Below are 23,083 nucleotides of genomic sequence, written 5' to 3'. Positions count from 1 at the left end.
CGTCGATGATCAGTGCGATCTCAAGTCGCGGTATGATTAAGTGGCAGCCATTCGCCACATGGCAGCCACTTTCTAATAAGAGAACTCACAGACGACACTCGTCCTATGACGTGTCAGGCGAGCAGGCGTGGAGCTGGTGAGATAGCCCGGCAAGCCTTGCCGGGCAACCAATGATGTGACACTAAGCGCACTTTAAATGCGCATTGTCAGCATGCAGAGTTAGGTATGATAGCACTATTTGCTATCATATCAGTGTCTAATGACTAATTTTCCACTTTGGTGACCCCTTAGCCTATAAAAGAAGGCCCATGGCAACAGTTCGAGAGGTTGGAAAGTTAGATCACTGACACCCTCGTACGCGTGTAGCCGTTGTGGCCCTGAGGCAACCCTTGCCGGGCAAGTGTACTGCGCACCACCACCACATTTCCACCATCAATCCACCAAACCAGGAGTAGGGTTTTACGCCTTGCGGCAGCCTGAACCTGGGTAAAATTGCCCGTGTGATCTCTCCCGCGCTGCCCCACGTTGGTCTGCTCTTTGTGCAACGCGACTCCGCCCTGCCAAACCAGCTAGGGGTCATCCTGGTCCCATAGGTGGCCATACTTTCCTGCGAGATCTTTGGCGCGCCAGGTAGGGGGATCGTTTGTGCGAACCTGTAGACGTAAGCAGTGTGTCACCTTCATCGCCAACTGCATCTTCGACGGCGCCATCGACAATGGCTCCCAAGAAGAAACTATCTTCTTCGGCTCATCCATCCACCTCGAAGGCTCCGTTACCTGCGGCCTCCAACGCTGCGGGGGGCACGGAGACGCGCGAGGATGCGAACGCTGCTGGGGATGTGGTCAAAGCAGGCGGCACCACCACCATTTCCCATGCGGCCCACATAAGAGTAGGAGACACCGGAGGAGAACAGCACCAGCAACACCTCGACAGTCGTACTCCGCTCACCGACGGGCACAGCCACAGCGATGGTGTTCAGTCTGGGGCAAACGACCGCCCTCCAGCCATCCCTGCCGCAGGCGCGACCATTGTGCATGCACTTTCCACAGGGTGAGTCAACCAAGCTGATGCGCCCAACGGAGCTGATGGCCCTCGAGCGCCTCCGCCTCACCAACCTGCCATCCAGGTGGCTGCACCGCAACAGCGGGGCGCAGTGCTGCCTCCGCTGGCTCCGTCAGGAGCCGAGCGATGGCGCGATCGACCTCATCATCATCTATGCCAAGCACAGCCTCGAAGGCCATGCCTCGGGTTCAGCCTCGGGTCGGTCGCCACTCTGGCCCCGATGTCCACCCCCGTGGCCTCCCCGGAGCCTGCCTTCCCTTCCCGTACCATGGCCTCACATCCTGCCGCTGGGGCCGGGAGCTCGAGCGAGCTTTGCTGGCTGGACTCCAGCCCTTCCTCTGCTTCGCTGTCTCTGCCCGCCCCCGCTGGCCCATGTCGCCGCTCTCCTATCGGCAGGCCCTCTGCGCCCGTGAACTCGCGTACTCCGATCTCACCCCAGAGGCCACCGACGCCTCGACCCCTTCACCGCCGCTAGCCCCACGTCCTGGCCCCGCTCCGAGATCCATCCGGGGTCCACTGTGGGTGATGCCGATGGCGACGCGGCTGGGGATGGCTAGCTGGTTGCCTCGGGCCGTCGGCGCCCACGCCCTCGCCACCAGTGACCCCCGCGCCACCATCAGGGCCCAGCCGTGGCTGCTCGCCCTGGCCGTCCTCCCCCTCCCAATAATGCCCGCGCTGCATCAGCACCAACCACATTCGCACTGAACGCCAGCGGGACATTCGCTGCATGCGCTGCCATTTTTACAGCCAATCGCGTTCACGCCTTGTCTCCACGCCCCGCGAGCTCCTCCATCTCCAGCGTCCAGGGCCCCAGCTGACCTGCGTTTTCTGGGTTGGGTGGCTCGGCCCTTCCCTCCGGCTCGGCCCCTACCTCCTTGCTTTCGCCCTCTGGCGCAGCGGCCTCCCCACCGCCTCTTCCTCCCCTGGGGTGGCGCCTGCCATTTCTCCCTATGCCTTGCGGGCGCGCTCTGCTTCCTGGAGCACTCCCCTGAGATCATCGCTGCCAAAGCCGCTCTGGAGCGCACACTCGTGGTGACCGTGGCGGGAAACCGGTCCGGTGTGTGCCACTCCAACTTCACTTCCGTTAACCGCGACCGCTTTGACCTCTCCGACAATGGCTTCTCTATCCACCTGCGTCCGGACGACGAGTTCCTGGTGCGTTTCATAGACACTAGGGTTCGCGCCCGCGTGGCAGAGCACCCTATCCACGCACGTCGCTTTCGGCTTCTCTCCCAGCCATAGGGCCGCTCCACAGGCGCCGAGCCACTCTCCCTTCGCCTCCGCGTTGACATTGAGATCTACAGGATTCCTGAGCATGGATGGCACTAGGCAACAGCGGAGCGGCTGCTCTCTCCATACTGCTACATCGACCACCTCGAGCCCGAGAACCGTGATGGCCACGACATGGTGGTCTTCCGCCTTTTGGCCTAGACTCCTAACCCTGATGCCATCCCCCGCACCTTGGTTTCGTTCCTCCCCAAGCCCGACGCGCTGTGGCCGGATGTTGACTCCGATCACGTAGAGCGTTTTGCGATCCATCTCCTCCGGTGGCCAGTGCGCATTCATGTCCGCCGCTCGGAGGATTTTCGGCTGCCTCCGCCGCCACCGCGGCGGGCCCCAGTTCTGGCGTCGACCCTGACCGCTCACCTCCATGCCCTCCGGCTTGGCCATCCCACCACAGTTTCCTGTCACGTTCATCTTGTGAGCGTGGCGCAAGTTCCAATCGGGCTGGCATGCCCGCCGGCGGTCACCGTCGTTCGCATGTCCCGCCCCCATATTGTGGCTGGCAGGGCATCCTTGGACCCCACCCCACCATGCCGCTCTCTGTTCGTCTCCGTGTCGACATTGAGATCTGCGGGATTCCCAAGCATGGATGGCACTGGGCAAAAGCAAGGGGATCATGCTCCAGTTCTGGATAAAGCTGTCGTTAGGTTGACCTGCTCGCTCCGGCGACCGGTCCGCTTTCAAATACCCCCACTCTCCAGCTGGCAGTCTGTGGGAGCGCTTCCCCACCCCTTCCGCCCGGTGGCTTGCCCCAACCTTCGGTCCCCCGCTGTGGGCCCCATGGCGGGCAGTGACGCGTCCCCGCCCACTCCGCGATATCCAGCTCGTCCTACCATGGACCCCGGGGAAGGTTCCAGTGCTTCGTGCCTTGGCGGCTTCTGCCAAGGTTCTCCCATCCCAGCTGATCGCATGGTGTCATTCCCAGGATCCGTTGTTGGTTTGGTCTTGGAAGACCGTGTGTCCCCCTCCCGGTCCCACACCAGCGCCAACCCGCCTGTGCGGCTCTGTTGGGCCCAGCCTGGGATCGCCCCCCATTTTGTCACCTCCTATGGTGCGGGATGCGATGTCACGTGGTTGCCCCCCTTTGGGCCCCCTGCCCCCACCATGGCTTGTGCTCGCGTTGGACCCCACCGTGCATGCCTCAGGCCCCGAGGCCATGCAACAACCCACTCTATGTGCTCTCCTTAATTCCATGGAGCGCCAGATCGACCTGGTTTTACCCCATCCCAAGCCGGCGCCATGACATAAGCGTGACGCTATCCCTCCCAACATCAGCCCCAGGAGGAGCAGTCAGATCGCTAAGGCCGATTGTGGCCTGGATTCTAAGATGAAGGCCAAAAAAGTCCTGCTCCGGTGCCTGGGGCTCCTTGCGGAAGATGGATAGCTCGATGACGCCATCCTCGTGAAGTACGCCCAGCTCTTTGTGCGTCCGCTACCTGAGGATGTTGTGCAAGCCTTCATAGACTACTATGCTTGGCAGATCCCCCGTGGTGTTACCCAGCTTCACGACCATGCACCAGTGTTGCCGGTCATGGTCTCCACTTAGGGCGTCACGCTCCACCTCCTTCTAGGCCCCCAACCATCTTATGGATTTTAGTCTCAAGGTCGTCTTATAGAACGTGCGTGGCTTGAACTCCAAAGCCGGCGCACGGCTGCTCGTCCTATGATCCTCTCTGCGCCCCCCTCGATTCTTTGCTTAAGTGAAACCAAACTTGCGATTGTCACCACTCCCATTGTCAACGAAACCCTTGGACCTCTGTTTGAGGACTTCTACTTCCTCCCCACAACTGGCACACACAGCAGTATTCTCATTGCTTGGCGGGCGCTCCAAGATCACCCTTTCTAGGCCAGAGGTCAGCGTGTACCATGTCTCCGCCCTTGCCACCCCCCCACCCCCGCTGCTGGGCAACAACACTGGTGGCTTACGGCCGTGTATGTCCCTCAAGAGGACGACGCGAAGGTGGATTTCCTTGCCAAATTGCATGAATTTCAGCTCACCTGCGTGGGCCCCTGGATCGCCAGGGGCGACTTCAACATGATCCTCTCCTCGGCAGACAAGAACAATGGTGTGACAACCTGGTTTTTGCCTTCTCTCTTTTTCCGTACGGTCAGTTGCCTTTGCTTTAGATTTGGAGTTTTGAATCAATTCAAATGGACTTGAACACTTGGGCCTACCCTTGATTTTCAGCCAAGTGACCCATCCACCTCTAACTCACGTTTCTTCTCGGAAAAACTCCAACAAAAGCCCAATGGATATTTTTCATAAAAGAAAAATATTCATTTTCCTCCCTGAAAATCACTTCAAAGAAGAATGCTCCAAAGAAACCCCTAGATTTCTTGCTCCAAAAATCCTAAATAAATTCACAAATATTCTTTGAACCCTAGGGCACCTTCCTAAACAAAAATATTGCATAACTTGTTGTAATATTTTTGCAATCATTTCTGTTCTGGACAGAATGATCACTTTGCACAACAAGTATATTTTTCCTTGATCTTTTGGGGCTGATCTTTTCTGAGCTTGATTACCTTCCTAAGAGATCACTAAAGCCTAAAGCACAACCATTAACTCCCACTAGATTTTTCTCAGTTAAGCTCAGAAGTTTCTGTCCAGAAACTTTCCAGGAAGATAGCCACTCCCACAGTGCACCTGTGATCCAGCCAAACGTGCAAAACAACTAAAACCACTAAGGACTAGCTGCCAGACATGCTGCTTGGGCTTAGCTCAGCTTGATGCCATAGTTCATGCGGTGACCACGTTCGTCTAAGAGGGTTGGCATGTGTCCGACACGCTAGCTCTGTATTGCGCCAACGCCTCTATTTCGTGCGTGCTCGCTGCCCATGTTGCAACACCTTGCCAAACCGCGCCACCATCTTCATTTGAGCCCCTTTAACTGCACCCTGGCACTCGCTGACTCGAGAGCTCGCCGCAGTGAGCACGAGCACGGCGCGGCCAATGCAACAGTGCGCTCGTGCCCCTATGCTCGTCGCCTACCGCGCTCCTGTGCTCGTCACAGCTCCCCTACAGCTCCCGCATGACCTCCGGCGTCTTCCCCCTCTCTCATTGATGCCATTCGTCGCCGGTCGAGCATCTAGAGAACTCCGGCGAGCTCTCGATCCCCGCCTCAGCCACGACAATAAATAGAGCTCCCCCGAGCTCGTTCCTCTCCTCACACACACTCATCACACCTCCACACACCCGTAGAACGTCGCAACCCGGCCGGGCAAGCTTCTGGCAGCCGTCCCTACCCCGAGCTCGCCGACGACACCCCTCCTCTGCCCCCACCCTCTCCGGAGATGCTCGAGCACAACGGACCCCTCTGGTGTGTTCATGGTGATGCACAGGTGCGTGCTGGTGCTATTGGAGCTTCTGGACTGGCCCTGTGTCGTTGGAGCCACCATGTCCGATGAGCTCCGCCCGCTGCCGCCGCTGGAGAGCTCCGTTCCGACCCCGTCTGGCCCCCCCTAGCCACGCTACGGGTACGGACAAGTGTGCCTCGATCTCCTCTTCAATCCAATCCCTTTATATATCGTCGTCGGGCACTTCTCGCTGGAGAAAGCGTCGCCGCCGCGCCGCCCGCCTTTGCTTCTCTCTCCCCCCTCCAACCTGGCAGCTGAAGCTCCTCTGCACTGAGGCAATCCACAACAACATTGTCATGGTGTCATTGCAATATCCATGATTTTCTACTTGAATTTATATGATATTCATTGCATATAGTATTAAAAATAAATAAATGCTTGTGTTAGTTAGTTAGTCATGATCAATATGCTTAGCTAACAGAAATTAATGCTTGAACTAGTGAGATGTAGCTTGAGTAGTTGATCTAAGTAAATTTTGCCATGACTATGATAATATGATCATGAGTATTATTTTTATTATATGCAAAATGAGTTTTATTTGATAAATACCAACTAAAGTGATGAGTAGAAATAACCAGTAAGAAAAGACCAGAAATGTTGCAAGTTGAGTTTGTGCAAGTAGGACTTTGAATAAGGTTGATCTGTTCTTGTTAAGTGATATATGATGTATGATACATGGTTGCATGACATGGCATATTGTGACTCGAGCATTTTATTTTCAAGTTAAACTTGATAATAATTGAACTTGAACTTAAAGTTGGTCGGGTCATGGTGCCACTGAATCGGGCTGCCAAGTGCAACCACATTTTCCTTTGTATGGGGAGGTCGTAGTCGTTCTGTTCTCATGCCTCTTGTCGGTGCCTCCAACTAGGGAAGGTTATGGGTGTGCGTTACCCTGGCCTGGTAAGCAGACATAACCTTGTGGACCTGTTGTTGTTATGGTATCGTGTCCCCATTTGGGACTGTTTATTTGCCATGACGGTGGTAGTTTTGCCTTTGGTAGGCTCGGTCACCCAGGACTGATCCCAGAGGAGAGTTGGTCGGAGTGGCCATAAGAGTGTCATGGCAATGGGAGGGTTCTGTCAGAATGTCGTTGGTCCACCCGAATGGGAGTGCGAGGCCATGGATTCCATGGTGTGGGTAAAGTGTGCTACCTCTAAAGAGTGTATTAATCTATTGATAGCCGCGCCCGCGGATAAGGGCCCAGTTTGTAAGTAAGTCACACCATGGATCAACTTCCATAAATAATCTTGCACACTAAGTTATTTGCATTGCACTTGTTGAGTTATGATGACGTCAGTGACACTGACTGTTGTGGTATTACTTGTAATCCGGGAGTGATCATTGTTTGGTTACGAGGTAACCTGTTGAGCCAAGTATAGTTCTGTTCGTGATCCATCATGATCATTGTTCAGTTGCGAGGCAACCTATTGGTAAGAGGGTACGATTGACTCAATGCACAAGTTTGGTCACTGCATGAGTAGCATGTTGATATTTGCATTGAACTTGTTTAAATGTCATGATGTTGTTCGTCATTATGGTTCTATTTGTTGTGAGCTTGCAAGTACATTCAATGTATTGATCTGGCGTGTTATGCCAGATTTCAGGAAAGTCTAACTGGATCGGAGTTTTGCCGTGTCTAGACCATGTCCACATCGGTGTCCCTGTGTTATGGAGTCCCGCTACATCGTTGTTCCGTTGCCATGTAGATGTCGTGTTCGAGGCCCCTTTATGTTCACTAAATAATTTACATATTGTTCAGCCGCACCGAGTGTGCCGCTTGGCCTTGCTACTTGATGTAATGTTACACTATGCTTCTGCTAGTTTCAGTAAAGCGCTGATTTCTGTACCAAGATGTTGTGTGTTGCCAGAAGACATGATCTCCGGGTTGGCAATGCAAGGTAAACCGGTCACTCTGAGCCGGGGTGCCACAATGCTTGGTACTAGAGCCGCGCTGACTGTAAGACACGCTAGACCCCGACACGCGAAGTAAAGGTTAGTTAGTTGCTAATTGAGTGACATTAGTATTTTCATCTGGATGCTGCACTGCATTTGTCACGCCCAATACGCGACCCTATCCTAAAGGAACTCGAAGGTCCCACCAAGGATAGAAGCACATATCGGAGACGCTTTTGCAAGGTGGATATCATTACATCAACATTACATAATAGATGGGGATACATACAAGGCATACAAATGCCGCAAGAATACATCAATACATCATCAATAAGATCAACATACGACTATGGATGAAACACAAACAGAAGCTCAAACGACATCCACCCTGTTAGCCCAGGCTGCCAACCTTGAACCTATCCCCTGATCGAAGAAGAAGCTGAAGAAGAACTCCAAAAAAAGGAACATCGCTCTTGCATCATGATCATCGCAAACCTGTACCTGCAACTGTTGTTGTAGTAATCTGTGAGCCACGAGGACTTAGCAATCCCATTACCATGGGTATCAAGACTAGCAAAGCTTAATGGGTAAGGATGGGGTAAAGTGGTGAGGTTGCAGCAGCGACTAAGCATGATATGGTGGCTAACATACGCAAATAAGAGCGAGAAGAGAAGCAGCGGAACGGTCGTGAAGCTAGCAATGATCAAGAAGTGATCCTGAACTCCTACTTACATCAAACATAACCCAAAACCGTGTTCACTTCCCGGAATCCGCCAAGAAGAGACCATCACGGCTACACATGCGTTTGATGCGTTTTAATCCGTCAAGTGTCAAGTTATCTACAACCGGATATTAACAAATTCCCATCTGCCACATAACCGCGGGCATGGCTCTCGAAAGTGTATACCCTGCAGGAGTGTCCCAAATTAGCCCATCACAAGCTCTCACGGTCAACAAAGGATATCCATTCTCCCAGGAAGACCCGATCAGTCTTGGAATCCCGGTTTACAAAACATTTCGACAATGGTAAAACAAGACCAGCAAAGCCGCCCGATGTGCCGACAATCCCGATAGGAGCTACACATGTCTCGTTCTTAGGGAAACACCGGATAAGTCAAGCTACGAGTAAAACCAGCCCTCAAGTTTCCCCGAGGTGGCCCCGCAGGCTGCTCATTTCGGACCAACACTTAGAGAAGCACTGGCCCGGGGGGGCTAAAATAAAGATGACCCTCGGGAGCGCGACTCCTAAGGGAAAAGTATAGGTGGTGGTGAGGCAAATGGTAAAATCAAGGCTGGGCCTTGCTAGAGGAGTTTTATTCGAAGCGAACTGTCAAGGGGGTCCAATAAATCACCCAACCGCGCAAGGAACGCAAAATCAAGGAACATAACACCGGTATGACGGAAACTAGGGCGGCAAGAGTGGAACAAAACACCATACATAAGGCCGAGCCTTCCACCCTTTACCAAGTATATAGATGCATTAATTAAATAAGAGATATTGTGATATCCCAACATAATCCTGTCCATCATGGAGCAATCTTCAACTTCACCTGCAACTAACAATGCTATAAGAGGGGCTGAGCAAAGCGGTAACATAGCCAAGCAACGGCTTGCTAGGAAGGGTGAAAAGGTTAGAGGCTGACATGGCAATTTGGGAGGCTTGACGAACAAGTGATAGGTAGCGCAACATAGCGATAGAACGAAGCAACTAGCATAGCAATGATAGTAATGAGATCCAGGGTAGCAGTCATCTTGCCTGAAATCCCGCTAGGAAGAAGAACGAGTCCATGAAGAAGATGAAGCCACGAAGACGAACCAAACGTAGACGAACGAATCCTCACGATCGCAATGAAACAGGAACTATCAAGAAGAAGCACACAACATGGTAAACACACCACACATATACTAGACATGATACTCAACCAAGTATGATGCAAGACAAGACTACATGAAGCTACTCATGGCAAAAGATGATGCATATGAGAACAACACATCAAAGTAAGGTTAAATGAGGCCGGAAACAACATATAACAATTCCGGTAAGTCCTAAATTGCAAATTTAGAAATTGGTCGAGAACTGAATAAACGTTATGTTCAAGTTGTTAAACAGCAAGTTAAGATGCACCAAGATGATCTACACGAAAGTCTAGTCAAGTTACATATAAAGTTCAATTAGTTCGGAGCTACGGCCTAGAAGATATGAGCAAAACAAGTTAAACATGGCATTGATGCAAAATGCATTCAAACATCAAGCAAACATTCTCAAAACAAGGATTCAACATGACAATATGAAACTACATGCAAATATAAGCAAGTTTCATATAGATCACACTCAAAACGGAGCAACGGTTCAACACATACACTATACAAGTTTAAAGGACAAGTTGTCCAAAACAGCAACTAGGCATCTAGCAAGCATCAAAACAATATGCAACAGCATCTCAACGTGAAAACAAAAGGTAAGGGCCTGAAGTACATGTAAAGAATGACAAAACATGAACACTGAGCTATCTCTAGAAAACACTATAACATGCTCAAAAGGACATGGCAAGGTTGTAAATAATAACAGTTTACAGACTTAGCAGCAATAACATCAGGTTGCAATGTTTAGAGCTATCAAACAACATGCTACAGGAACTTAACATGGAAAACAAAGGCATGGCATGCTATTACTAAAGACAAAGAACAAAACTCCCTTAATGAACTTATTCCAAAGATCAATAGAAAAGATGGTAGCATCCATGCAAACATGGCAAATGATGTGACAGATTCAGACATGGCAGGACCAACAATAAGTAGGCATGTTGGTGAGCTTGTACCACTCACCACCGAGCAATACATGGCATGACAAGGTGACCAGCAGTAATATGAAATATGTATGAAGCTAATCATGGCAAGAGCAAGTTCATAGGGTGCATGGATCACCAGCAAAACACATGGCAAAACTGAACTTAATGATAACAGGCTGACAAGAACATTGTTTAGCAATTTGAGATCAAGATTACAACAAGTTACAGCAGGATATAAATGCAATCCGAGGCATGGATGGATAGAGCATGACATGTATAACAGAACATCCTTAGTGAACCTCTCAATATTATGCATAGAATGACTTGTAGAAGCAGCTTTACATAGCATCACGATGTAACAGATTCAGCCTAGCAAAACAGAAACAGCAAGTGCCCTACTTCACGATCTTGATGCACTCACTACAAGACTCACAAAAATACATGGATTTCACCACTATAAATATGGCATGATGTAGCTCAAAACTCATGTGGACATCAAACTCATAGGATGCACACACAAAATGCAATGAAAAAGACAAATCACCAAGTTCTGTTAACAGACAGAAGTTAACATCATATAGCACTCTTGCAACGATAATTCAGGCATCAAGATGGATTCAAACAAGCATGGCAGAATGGCAGAAAATTAGGAGCACATCATTATGAACATTTTGATATATTACATGCGCAAAATGGAGCAGCACACAAGAAGTTATGACATGATGAACATAGCACCAGAGTACAAATATTTTAGGGACTTAGTGGAAAATATACCCTCGCAGAAAAATGGACGGAGTTGACCCGGGACGAGGAGATCCGGGACGAGGGTGCACCGTTTGGATGGAGGAATGGGTGGATCTCGTCCACCCTTCCGGATCCGGTGCCGGCGAGGGCTCCGGCGAACTCCGGCAGGGCGGCGACCATGGCGAGGCGGAGGAGGGCTTCGGGCGAGCTGGAAGGAGCTGGGAAGCATAGGGCGCGAGGTTCGGCAGCAGGCGGTGCAGCCGCGGGGCTCTGGCGCGGGTGCTCGGGGCGCCGGCGGCAGAGGCCGGACGCCGGCGGCGGAGGGCAGCGGTGCACGGCGGGGCGAGGCGCGCGACGGCGGCGAGAGCTCCGGGGCGCGGCGGCGCTAGGCGCCTGGGGTGGCGGTGGTGGGAGCCAGGCTGCGGGGGCGGCGAGCGGGGAGGCGCCGGCGGGGTTCCGGTGAGGCGCGGAGGCGGCGCGCGAGGCGAGGCGCCCGGGCGGCGCCGCGCGGGCCGGGAGGGCCCGATCCGGGCTCTCCGGGCCGTGGCAGCGCAGATTGCGGGGGTGGACACGTGTCGGCATGGGATTCGCTGCGGCGGGCGGCACGGACGTGTCCGGGCGGATTGGACATGTCCGGTGGGCGAGAGGGAGGTTTGATCTAGGGTTTGGACGCAAATTTCGGAGGGGGGTGTTTATATAGGTAGAGGGAGCTAGGGGAGTCCAAATGAGGAGCGGTTTTCACCCACACGATCGTGATCGAACGACCGAGAGCATGGAGGGGGTTTGGATGGGCTCATGGGCTGTGGTGAAGAGGGGATAGGCTGCAAAGAGAGAGGGGTTTCGGGCTACGCGGTTAACTGTTGGGGCATCAAACGACCTCCAAATGGAATGAAATTTGACGGGCGGTCTACTGGTGATATACCAAGGCCACTCGGCAAATCTCGGCCCATTCCGAGAATGATTTTTATCCCTCTCACGAAACAAGGTCTAAGAGGGGCGACGGGCGCGTGCGAGAGTGTCGGTGCTCAGAACGGACAACGGAGAGAACCGGGGGAACCTGGACGGATGCAAGTTTTGAAAAACATGCAGATGAAATGCAGATGATGACATGGCAAAATGCAACACGCAAGCAAATGACATGGCAACAACGACGAATAAGTGGAAGACACCTGGCGCATCGAATCCGGGGCATTACAACTCTCCTCCACTAACAAGAGATCTCGTCCCGAGATCTTAGGAGCGAGACGGAAGAGAAAAGGATGAGGTGAAACGAGAAACACAAGAGAGAAGATGAACAAAGATGAGAGCACTCAGGTAGAAAGAGAAAAGGCGAATATGACGAGAATCAAAAGCTCATGGAAACAAGATAGACTCTGAAACAACTCCGGTTAGACAAGGTAGAAAAGAATAAGCACAAAACAATTTAGACAACACTCCGGCTGAAAATGGGAGGAATAGAACATGAACTTCACCCAAAGATATGGCACTTGACGAAATGAACAAAGGAATGCCTCCGGAAGAATTGAAGGAATTGAATGAAAAGAACTTAGAAGGAAGGGTTGAACGGCGTTGTTGAGAAAATCAACAACGAAAAAATAAGCTTGTTGTGGAATTATTAAAAACAACTCAAAAATTGAGGTGAAATTATACCACAACCAAAAGTTTGAAGAGCTGAGAAGAATGAAGAAATGCAAAACTTCACTTCAGGAGAAAACGGAGAATTAATTGCACTTCAAGACGCAAGAGGAAAAGGTATTTCTGCTCTTCCAACAATAATCTTGATTAACTCTTGAAGAATGAGCGAAATCATGAAGAACCACCATGAAGAACTCCGGTGACAAAAGGATGATGAGATAGAAATGCAGGATGAAAGAATAAGATTAAGACTTGCGGTGACTTAGATGGAGGTTCTGACGAAATGGTCGAGGAAATTGAACTCCAGAAAAGAAAAGATGAAAACACTTCAAACTACGAAATTACTCATCATGAACAAACTCCGAAGGAAGGGATTAATCACTAGGGTGAAACAAGAATAAGATTTATTGTATGCTTATCCTTGATCAAATTTTATTGATGATAAACGAATTTTTCATACTACTTATTCTTGTTGAAAAGGATTAAGGGGGGATATAGCACAAAACTTGAGAAATCTTCATGAACCACCGGTAGGATTCGAAAGAACGAATGGATTAAAATGATAATCAAAGAAAAATAATCTGAAAGAACCACCATAAGGATTCGAAAATGACTGATGAAAGAGATTGAATCACCGGGAAGAATTTGAAGAACCAATAAGCTAGAGGGGATTTGGATGCAAAAGAACAAAGAGATCATGAGCTGATTAAAGAACACTTGAAGGAAGCACCGGGATAATTGGATAACGGTAGCTGAAATGTGAGGACGAAGAATTCTTCTGGAATGATGGCCTCCGGTGAAAAGAAATGGAAAAACAACTCCTGACATACTTCAGATGGTTAAGGAAAGAATATCTGACAAATGGAATAATTCGAGAGGATAATATGAAGCTAGAACCACGAAACTTTGAGAGAACGGACAAGATTTAGAGGAAAAACTCTTCTTCGGTCTTCAAATGACGACGGGAAACACCACCAAAATTACTGAGATACTCCGGTAGAATGAAAAGAAGAGAGGTTGAGCCAATAATGAAATGATTGAGAAATGATCTTGGTAAGGCATCTGACTGATGAAATTCATTCTTACGTCACACTCCGAAAAGAATTAGGAATGGCTCCGGAATAATTAGAAGAGTCAGGTAAGATCCTGGAAAAAAACTGTGGGTTAGGGCCCACTAAACAGAAAAACACCATAGAAAAGGATTGTTGAATAGATAGATGATGCACCAGAATTATTGAAATATTTGAATGAGGTGACAACCTCGAATTAATTGGAACACAGACGAATCTCCTGAGATGTCTTGAGCACTCCGGAAGGATAAACTGGCGAGAGGCGAATGAGCAGGGAAAACACTTGAGCCGAGGGAGAGAATATAATCACTACCGAAAATTGGAATTGAATCCACCGGAGAAGAAAAAGAGATGAATAATGTCGAACAAAATGAGAATTCACCGGTTGAAACAATTGACGAAAAAACTGAAGATGCTCCACACGAATGAAATTGATGGTCGAAAGGGACTCAGACTCCGGGAAGAAAAAGGGTTGGGAGGGCGGGAAAAACAAAGACAACTTGGAAGGGAGAATCGACTAATAACTTGAAGAGAAAACACCGGTTGAAAGAATGCAAAGGCTTCTCACGAGTAGGATGGATACTCGATTACAAACTCCGACTCCGGGATGAAAAGGGGTGGGCGGGTGGGAAAACGAAAACAACTGAGGATTCAACTCAAAGATGAAGAGGCTTGAGTCAACTTGACGAGAAATGCACCGGATGAAAAGAGCTGAGAACCAACTAACGAAAAACTAACCATGTGATCCTAAAGAAAAATTTGAAGGGGAAGAGGAGTAATTCAAAACACCTACATCAAGATTCCTCACCAGAGTGACGAAGGGGCTGAGGAGTAAAAAGAGTTACTACTCTCCGATATAACTAAACTCCGAAAACAGTTTTCTTCTAGACTCGACAACGGCCAACTATGATCAATCAAGGGGGATCCAATGGTCGGTCGAGGCTCTGATACCAACTTGTCACGCCCAATATGCGATCGTATCCTAAAGGAACTCGAAGGTCCCACCAAGGATAGAAGCGCATATCGGAGACGCTTTTGCAAGGTGGATATCATTAAATCAACATTACATAATACATGGGAATACATACAAGGCATACAAATGCCGCAATACATCAATACATCATCCATAAGATCAACACCCGACTATGGATGAAACACAAACAGAAGCTCAAACAACATCTGTTGGGGATATACCCTGCAGTGTAACCCGGCCGGAAGTATAACCCGGCCGGACTTGGCGACTCACTAATGACCCGCCCTGACTGGACGACACACTAAGTGACCCGCCCGATCCTGGTGACTTATGGGTGACCTGGCAAGCGGATCAGAGGAGCGACAAGACCCGGGGGCCTAGGAGGCTCAAGGCCCAGAAGGCTGGCTTACGTTATGATAGGCTGGCTTAAGAGGAAAGGCGTGAGGAGTATCTCCCTTACAAGGAATCAAGACCCGGATTTGTATCCGGCTTGTAGTACAAGTTAGGCTAGTCCTACTAGGACTCCACATGTAACCCGCCCCTCTAACTTATATAAGGAGGGGCAGGGCTCCCCAAAGAGGGACAGGCAACAATAAACAATATCTAGGGCTAGACAGAAAGAGGAGAGCCGGCTTACGGCGACTTCCTCATGAGCATAATGAGACCTAGCCTCAAACAACATGTAGGGTTGTTACCGGACGATGTTTCCTGGGGACCGAAGCTGTCTAAACCCTTGTCTTGTGTGTTGATCCACCATGCGTCTTTCGTCTCACTCAACCCCTCTCAAGCTACCACACAGATGCGTTGGTCTCGCGACTAAGTCCTGACACTAAGGACATCTGCCGTGTTAATTCCACGACAGTTGGCGCCCACCGTGGGGCTCGCACACAGTGGTGTTGAGTTCTTGGAGGGATCTATCTCAGGGATTGAAAAGCTCGCGATTGATCAGATGAAGAAGAGCCGGCACGGAACAATAGCGTGAGCCGTCGGACAACCACTAGAGAGCCGACAAATTTATCGTTTGGGAATCAGAATTATGGTTAACTTTGGAGATGACAGATGCGATATTCATGAGAGACGGACAAATTTTTAGGGTTTCAGTGCGCCACCCCACGTGTTGCTAGGTGACTCGTCGAATCCGAGGGCGGATCATTTTTTCTGCAGTTGAGACCGGACAGGAGTCTGCCGCAGGTCATCACACCGCAATCGCCGAAGCCGTCGGATTCCATTGCAGAGCTGTTGTACGAGGGGGCAGCCGTTATCGCTGCTACAGCTTGTTCAAGTCTCGAGTACACCGCGATTTGGTGCTGGAGCTCTCCACGTCTACATGCAGTATGAAGTCCCGAGTAGACTACACATCGCTGCTGCTACTACTTATTACAGGAATAGAGCCAAGAACTACGGCTATATCCACAAACAACTGCTACTACTAGTACATCAGTATTTGTGCACGTTTACTACATCCACGCGGGCGTCCTATCAGACCGAAGAAACGTCAATAGTTACTGCAGCTGGGCAGAGCCCCTGCCTTGCTCATCGAGTCCTTGTCCTAGAAGAAAAAGAGGAATCATCAAAACCAACAACGACCAGGGGAAGGAGATGGATATGGACTTGTCAACCTGACTCCGATCCGCCTCCGAGTGGTGCAATCGTTGAGTCGTTGTACCGTCGTTGCTAGTCGCTTCCAAACTGCCTCTGCATGGCTTCACCATCCGCACCGACCAAGTCGCCCCTGGCCCTGCCCGACCGTTTCTACAAACTTCGCCAAGTCAATGTCTCACTGCTACAATCCGGCCTCACTAGTACCCGGATACGAACTCAGATCTGGAGTAGTTCACTAGTACTCCATAATACTAGCTGAAGGCTACTCCACGTGAAACCCCAAGGACCACTAGAAGTTGCACAAAAATCGAGGTTGATTGATCTGGAGCACATGCACCTAAAAGGGAAACGGAAAAAGTGATGATGCGGTGAAGGAACACTAGTACTAGAAGGACTAGTCCTCTGCATAAAATCAGCCAGAAATTCAACTGCCGCATTGGCTATTCAATGGAATTTATCCTCAGGTGATATTTTTCCTGATAAAATTGTTCTTGCGGATTAAATCTGTCAAGAATTTTTGTACTTTTAATTTGTGCATGTTTATGTGCAGGTTAATTTATAAGCGGAAGGCCGCTTCGCCATCCGCACTTTGCCGTTGTACCCGATGGACGCACGTGCCGGTTTACGATGATACACCGCGGCCGTGTCCGCTCGAACGCTGATGTCGAGCGAACATGCACAACCTGTGGCCCGATCTACATCAACTCACTGGGACCGCGCCCGCGATTAACTCGCTGTTCGCACGGTTTATCACGCCCGCGGCCGACTCGTCGGTCCGCGCCGCCTTATAATGCCTTGGCTGACTCACTCGTCCGCACCGCCTTACAACGCCACGGACGAATTGCCTGTCCACCCTCGCGGACGGTTCACGAGTCCACGCCGGCTTACAATGCTACGGCTGACTCATCCGTGTGCTCCTGCGGGAGACTCATCCGTAGTTGATTTTAGCTTCACCGTGGTAACCATCAACTCCAAGGCGGATAAATTCCGGCTTAACAAATTAGGTAATATCCATCCAAGTTTGTTTTTATTATCACATGTTGTTTTTGTCAAAAAACAAGTTTATCTTTGCCTTGGTCTGTAATATTATTTATACAGGGCAAATTATTTATGAAAAAAATTGATATTATACCGCGGAGGTGGAGACACGCCAACATCTTTTATTGCAGGTGGTCGTCGTTACTCAACAGACTCCCGCACCGGTTTACAACGCACTGGCCGTCTTTTATGATCACGCCGATTTACAACAAGGAGGACAACTTGCTCGTCTGCACCGACTTGCAACACCGCGGCCGACTCATCTGTCCGCTCCCGTGGCCGACTCACCTGTCATTGATTTCAACTTTACCGCAGTGATCATCAACTCTGCGACGGATTAATTCCGGCTCAACACATCAGGTGAAATCCATCCAGTATATTTTATATTATATATTGCTTTCTTTAAAAGAGCAATTACTTTGGCTTGCAAGTTCTCCAGTGCAGGACAAGTTATGTCACTGAGATGTTGAATGACTCATACCGGTTTATATCACGGTCAAATATGGAGAGTCTCAAGCCAACTCCTCGAGTAGTCTTAAAACTCGGGGGCTACAGTGACATGACTCGGGAACTCCGGGTCATGGGAGGGGATGATAACCCGGTTCCGGAGGACACTACCATACTGATGAAAATTCCAGTTTAAAATCCGGTTCAAAAGACATCCTTCTCCCGCAAAGCTTTGAAGCTCTCAAAACCGGTTCAACATCCGGATTAAGGTAAATTTGTCCCTTACAAAGCTTTGAGGATCTCAATATCCGGTTTAAGAAATTTCGGTTCAAAACATGGGTATCCTGCTTTACGGCTTATCTTATTATGGTCACTTGGGGGCTTCCTACTCATCGGGCATAGCCATCAGTACCCTCTTGATTGGCGCAATGCCAAAATTTATACGGTCATTTGGGGGCTTCCTGTTCAAACATAGGTCGTATTCGAACCAAAGAGAACATAGCTCTCGATACCCTTTTGATTAGTAAACTGCTGAACCTACTTGGGGGCTTCTTGATCGTATCCGAATCATAGCTCAACCCCTTTGGGAATCGACGTGGATCGTATATGAATCAGCATCGTTAAACAACTCTCATGGTCACTTGGGGGCTTCCTGTTCAAACATAGGTCGTATTCGAACCAAAGAGAACATAGCTGTCGATACCCACTTGATCGGCATCGCCAAGCCACTGGGGGCTATATAATCGTATTCGAATCTTAGCTTAACCCCTTTGGACTGGTTTACTGATCGTATCCGAATCAGAAGCCTCAAAAAGTTGTATTCTATCTCTAGTAAAGTTTATTGTAGCCACAATTACTTAACTTGAGACCTTTTGGGGATTATATCTCAAATGTATATAAGTGTTTTATGATTAACCGGCTTGACTTTTGACTATAAGTCGCCAGCTTATGACAACCATCATTTATATGGAAACATTGGCTTCTAAGGATTGGGTTATCACCCTTATTACACAGGTCATATAACCCGGCAGTACAAACTTAATATTACAGTGGTCATTTGGGGGTTTTCCTGTTCAAACATAGGTCGTATTCGAACCAAAGAGAACATAGTCGATACCCACTTTGATCGGCATAGCCAACACCACTGGGGGCTATATGATCGTATTCGAATCTTAGCTTAACCCCTTTGGAACGGTCTACTGATCGTATTCGAATCCGAAGCCTCAAAATTTTTATCTGTTTTTATACAATTGCAAGTATTTGAGTTGTTACAAATATCATAGGTGTCGAATCTTACAGAGTTGAGTTATCAACTTCACTGTCCGGGTCACATAAGCCGGCGGTATCATTTAAAGGATCATAGGGATATTGTGATCTATTTATGTGCAGGATAAGACTACATTTGGGTGGTTACCCGCCCTGGCTTTCGACGTTAAGTCGCCAGGGCATATGTTGTTTAAACTCTTTGCAGGATTTGCAGGAATATGACATATAAATGATTAAGTTCAAGCTCATTACCAAACTCTAGAGCGATGCTTCAAAATAATTATCCGTTCTGGATTTTTCTCAAAGGCTATAAGCCGCCGGGTTATAAAAATTCCGGGTATTTAAACTCCGGGTTTACTTATCAACCGATGAGGTATTCAAATTTTTAATAGCCAAAACTGACTGGATTTTCATGATGATATTGAATGATTGAGGTTTTCATACCGGGTTATATTATTCAAATCTTGAATAGCCAACATGGCTGGATTTCTATTGTGATTATCAATAACCAGTATTATTGAGGTTTTCAAAGTCGCTTTAGCGCAATGGCTATTATTTTATTAAAGGATATGATTTATTCTACAATGGAAGGAAGAGTCCCAAGTCGCTGCAGGCTTACGACCCGACACTTGGGGGCTACATTATTCAAATTGAGATTATATCAAATATGCAAGTCTCATGTCGCTGCAAGCATGCACCATGACACTTGGGGGCTAATGCAAAGTCATTGTTTGCTCACCTTATTGAAGACCCGACTCATCACATCGTAATGAGCCGGCCCTTGGGGGCTACCAATTGCTCCTGTCAACAGTTCAAGGTACATAAGTTTTAAATCCATTATATTGAAGGATCCATTGCTCAGTTGGTAAAGCACAAAGCTCTTAACCTTGTGGACGTGGGTTCAAGCCCCGTGGTGGAGATTACATCATATGATTTTATTATCAATGAAGTATATATAAAGTTCCAGCTTAGTATTATCTTACTAAGCCGGCCCTTGGGGGTTACACATTGCTGTTCAAGTTTACATGGTTATATCTATAAAGTCCCTGCTCATTATTGCATAATGACCCGGCCCTTGGGGGCTACACTGATTGAAGTTTTTATGAGCATAAGGCAATTTCAAGTCCCAGGTTGCTGCAAACATGACAACCCGGCACTTGGGGGCTACAGGTAATATGGGTATAAGGGAGAAATATCTTTCAATTTTCAGTTTTGAGCAAACCAGATTGACCAGGCATCACCAATCATTATGACCCGGTGTCTGCAACAATCATAACCCGGCGTCATCAATAATCATGAACTGGCATTGGCAACAATCATTAACCGGCGTTGGAAACAATCATGACCAGGAATTATCAGTTTTTATAACCCGGAGATTTTGGAAATTATAATTCGGCAAGATCTATACCTTTAAGCCGGTTGAAATCAGATGAGTATTTCAAGACCTATAATTCTAAGCCGGCGCTTTGGAAGCCGACTCAGATGGATTATTTGCTTACAAAATTTCTTCTACAAGCAAATTGATTGTGAAGCTGGTCTATTGACCCGGATTTTCTAGAAGAAAGAAATGACAAGGACTTAAGGATGTTCAGGTGCCGGTTTACAAGAATTCTTAACCCGGAGCACAACCTGTCAAATTTGTTCTTGTGTTTATTTTGCAGCATAAGTTTACCATGGATAAATCCAAGCTAAACTTGGGGGCTAATGTCGGGGATATACCCCGCGGTGTAACCCAGCCGGAAGTATAACCCGGCCGGACTTGGCGACTCACTAATGACCCGCCCTGACTGGACGACACACTAAGTGACCCGCCCGATCCTGGCGACTTATGGGTGACCTGACAAGTGGATCAGAGGAGCGACAAGACCCGGTGGCCCAGGAGGCTCAAGGCCCAGAAGGCTGGCTTACGTTATGATAGGCCGACTTAAGAGGAAAGGCGTGAGGAGTATCTCCCTTACAAGGAATCAAGACCCGGATTTGTATCCGGCTTGTAGTACAAGTTAGGCTAGTCCTACTAGGACTCCACATGTAACCCGCCCCTCTAACTTATATAAGGAGGGGCAGGGCTCCCCAAAGAGGAACAGGCAACAATAAACAATATCTAGGGCTAGACAAAAAGAGGAGAGCCGGCTTACGGCGACTTCCTCATGAGCCTAATGAGACCTAGCCTCAAACAGCATGTAGGGTTGTTACCGGATGATGTTTCCCGGGGCCCGAAGCTGTCTAAACCCTTGTCTTGTGTGTTGATCCACCATGCGTCTTTCGTCTCACTCAACCCTCTCAAGCTACCACACAGATGCATTGGCCTCGCGACTAAGTCATGACACTAAGGACATCTTCCGTGTTAATTCCATGACAACATCCACCCTGCTAGCCCAGGCTGCCGACCTGGAACCTATCCCATGATCGAAGAAGAAACAGAAGAAGAACTCCAAAACAAGGAACATCGCTCTCGCGTCATGATCATCGCAATCCTGTACCTGCAACTGTTGTTGTAGTAATCCGTGAGCCACGAGGACTCAGCAATCCCATTACCATGGGTATCAAGACTAGCAAAGCTAAATGAGTAAGGAAGGGGTAAAGTGGTGAGGTTGCAGCAGCGACTAAGCATGATATGATGGCTAACATACGCAAATAAGAGCGAGAAGAGAAGCAACGGAACGGTCGTGAAGCTAGCAATGATCAAGAAGTGATCCTGAACTCCTACTTACATCAAACATAACCCAAAACCGTGTTCACTTCCCGGACTCTGCCTAGAAGAGACCATCACGGCTACACACGCGGTTGATGTGTTTTAATTCGTCAAGTGTCAAGTTATCTACAACCGGATATTAACAAATTCCCATCTGCCACATAACCGTGGGCACGACTCTCAAAAGTTTATACCCTGCAGGGGTGTCCCAACTTAGCCCATCACAAGCTCTCACGGTCCGCGAAGGATATTCCTTTTCGCAGGAAGACCCGATCATTCTCGGAATCCCGATTTACAAGACATTTCGACAATGGTAAAACAAGACCAGCAAAGCCGCCCGATGTGCCGCCAATCCCGATAGGAGCTGCACATATCTCATTCTCAGGGCAACACCGGATAAGTCAAGCTACGAGTAAAACCAGCCCTCAAGTTTCCCCGAGGTGGCCCCGCAGGCTGCTCGGTTCGGACCAACACTTAGAGAAGCACTGGCCCGGGGGGGGGGGGCTAAAATAAAGATGACCCTCTGGAGCGCGACTCCTAAGGGAAAAGTATAGGTGGTGGTGAGGAAAATGGTAAAACCAAGGTTGGGCCTTGCTGGAGGAGTTTTATTCAAAGCGAACTGTCAAAGGGTCCCATAAATCACCCAACCGCGTAAGGAACGCAAAATCAAGGAACATAACACCGGTATGACGGAAACTAGGGCGGCAAGAGTGGAACAAAACACCAGACATAAGGCCGAGCCTTCCACCCTTTACCAAGTATATAGATGCATTAATTAAATAAGAGATATTGTGATATCCCAACATAATCTTGGCCATCATGGAGCAATCTTCAACTTCACCTGCAACTAACAACGCTATAAGAGGGGCTGAGCAAAGTAGTAACATAGCCAAGCAATAGTTTGCTAGGAAGGGTGAAAAGGTTAGAGGCTGACATGGCAATTTGGGAGGCTTGACGAACAAGTGATAGGTAGCGCAGCATAGCGATAGAACGAAGCAACTAGCATAGCAATGATAGTAATGAGATCCAGGATAACGGTCATCTTGCCTGAAATCTCGCTAGGAAGAAGAACGAGTCCATGAAGAAGATGAAGCCACGAAGAGGAACCAAGCGTAGACGAACGAATCCTCACGATCGCAACGAAACAGGAACTATCGAGAAGAAGCACACAATATGGTAAACACACCACACATATACAAGACATGATGCTCAACTAAGTATGATGCAA

Source organism: Triticum aestivum, chromosome 7B (genome assembly GCF_018294505.1).
Source record: "Triticum aestivum cultivar Chinese Spring chromosome 7B, IWGSC CS RefSeq v2.1, whole genome shotgun sequence".
Lineage (NCBI taxonomy): Eukaryota > Viridiplantae > Streptophyta > Magnoliopsida > Poales > Poaceae > Triticum > Triticum aestivum.
This window is presented reverse-complemented; position numbering follows the sequence as displayed.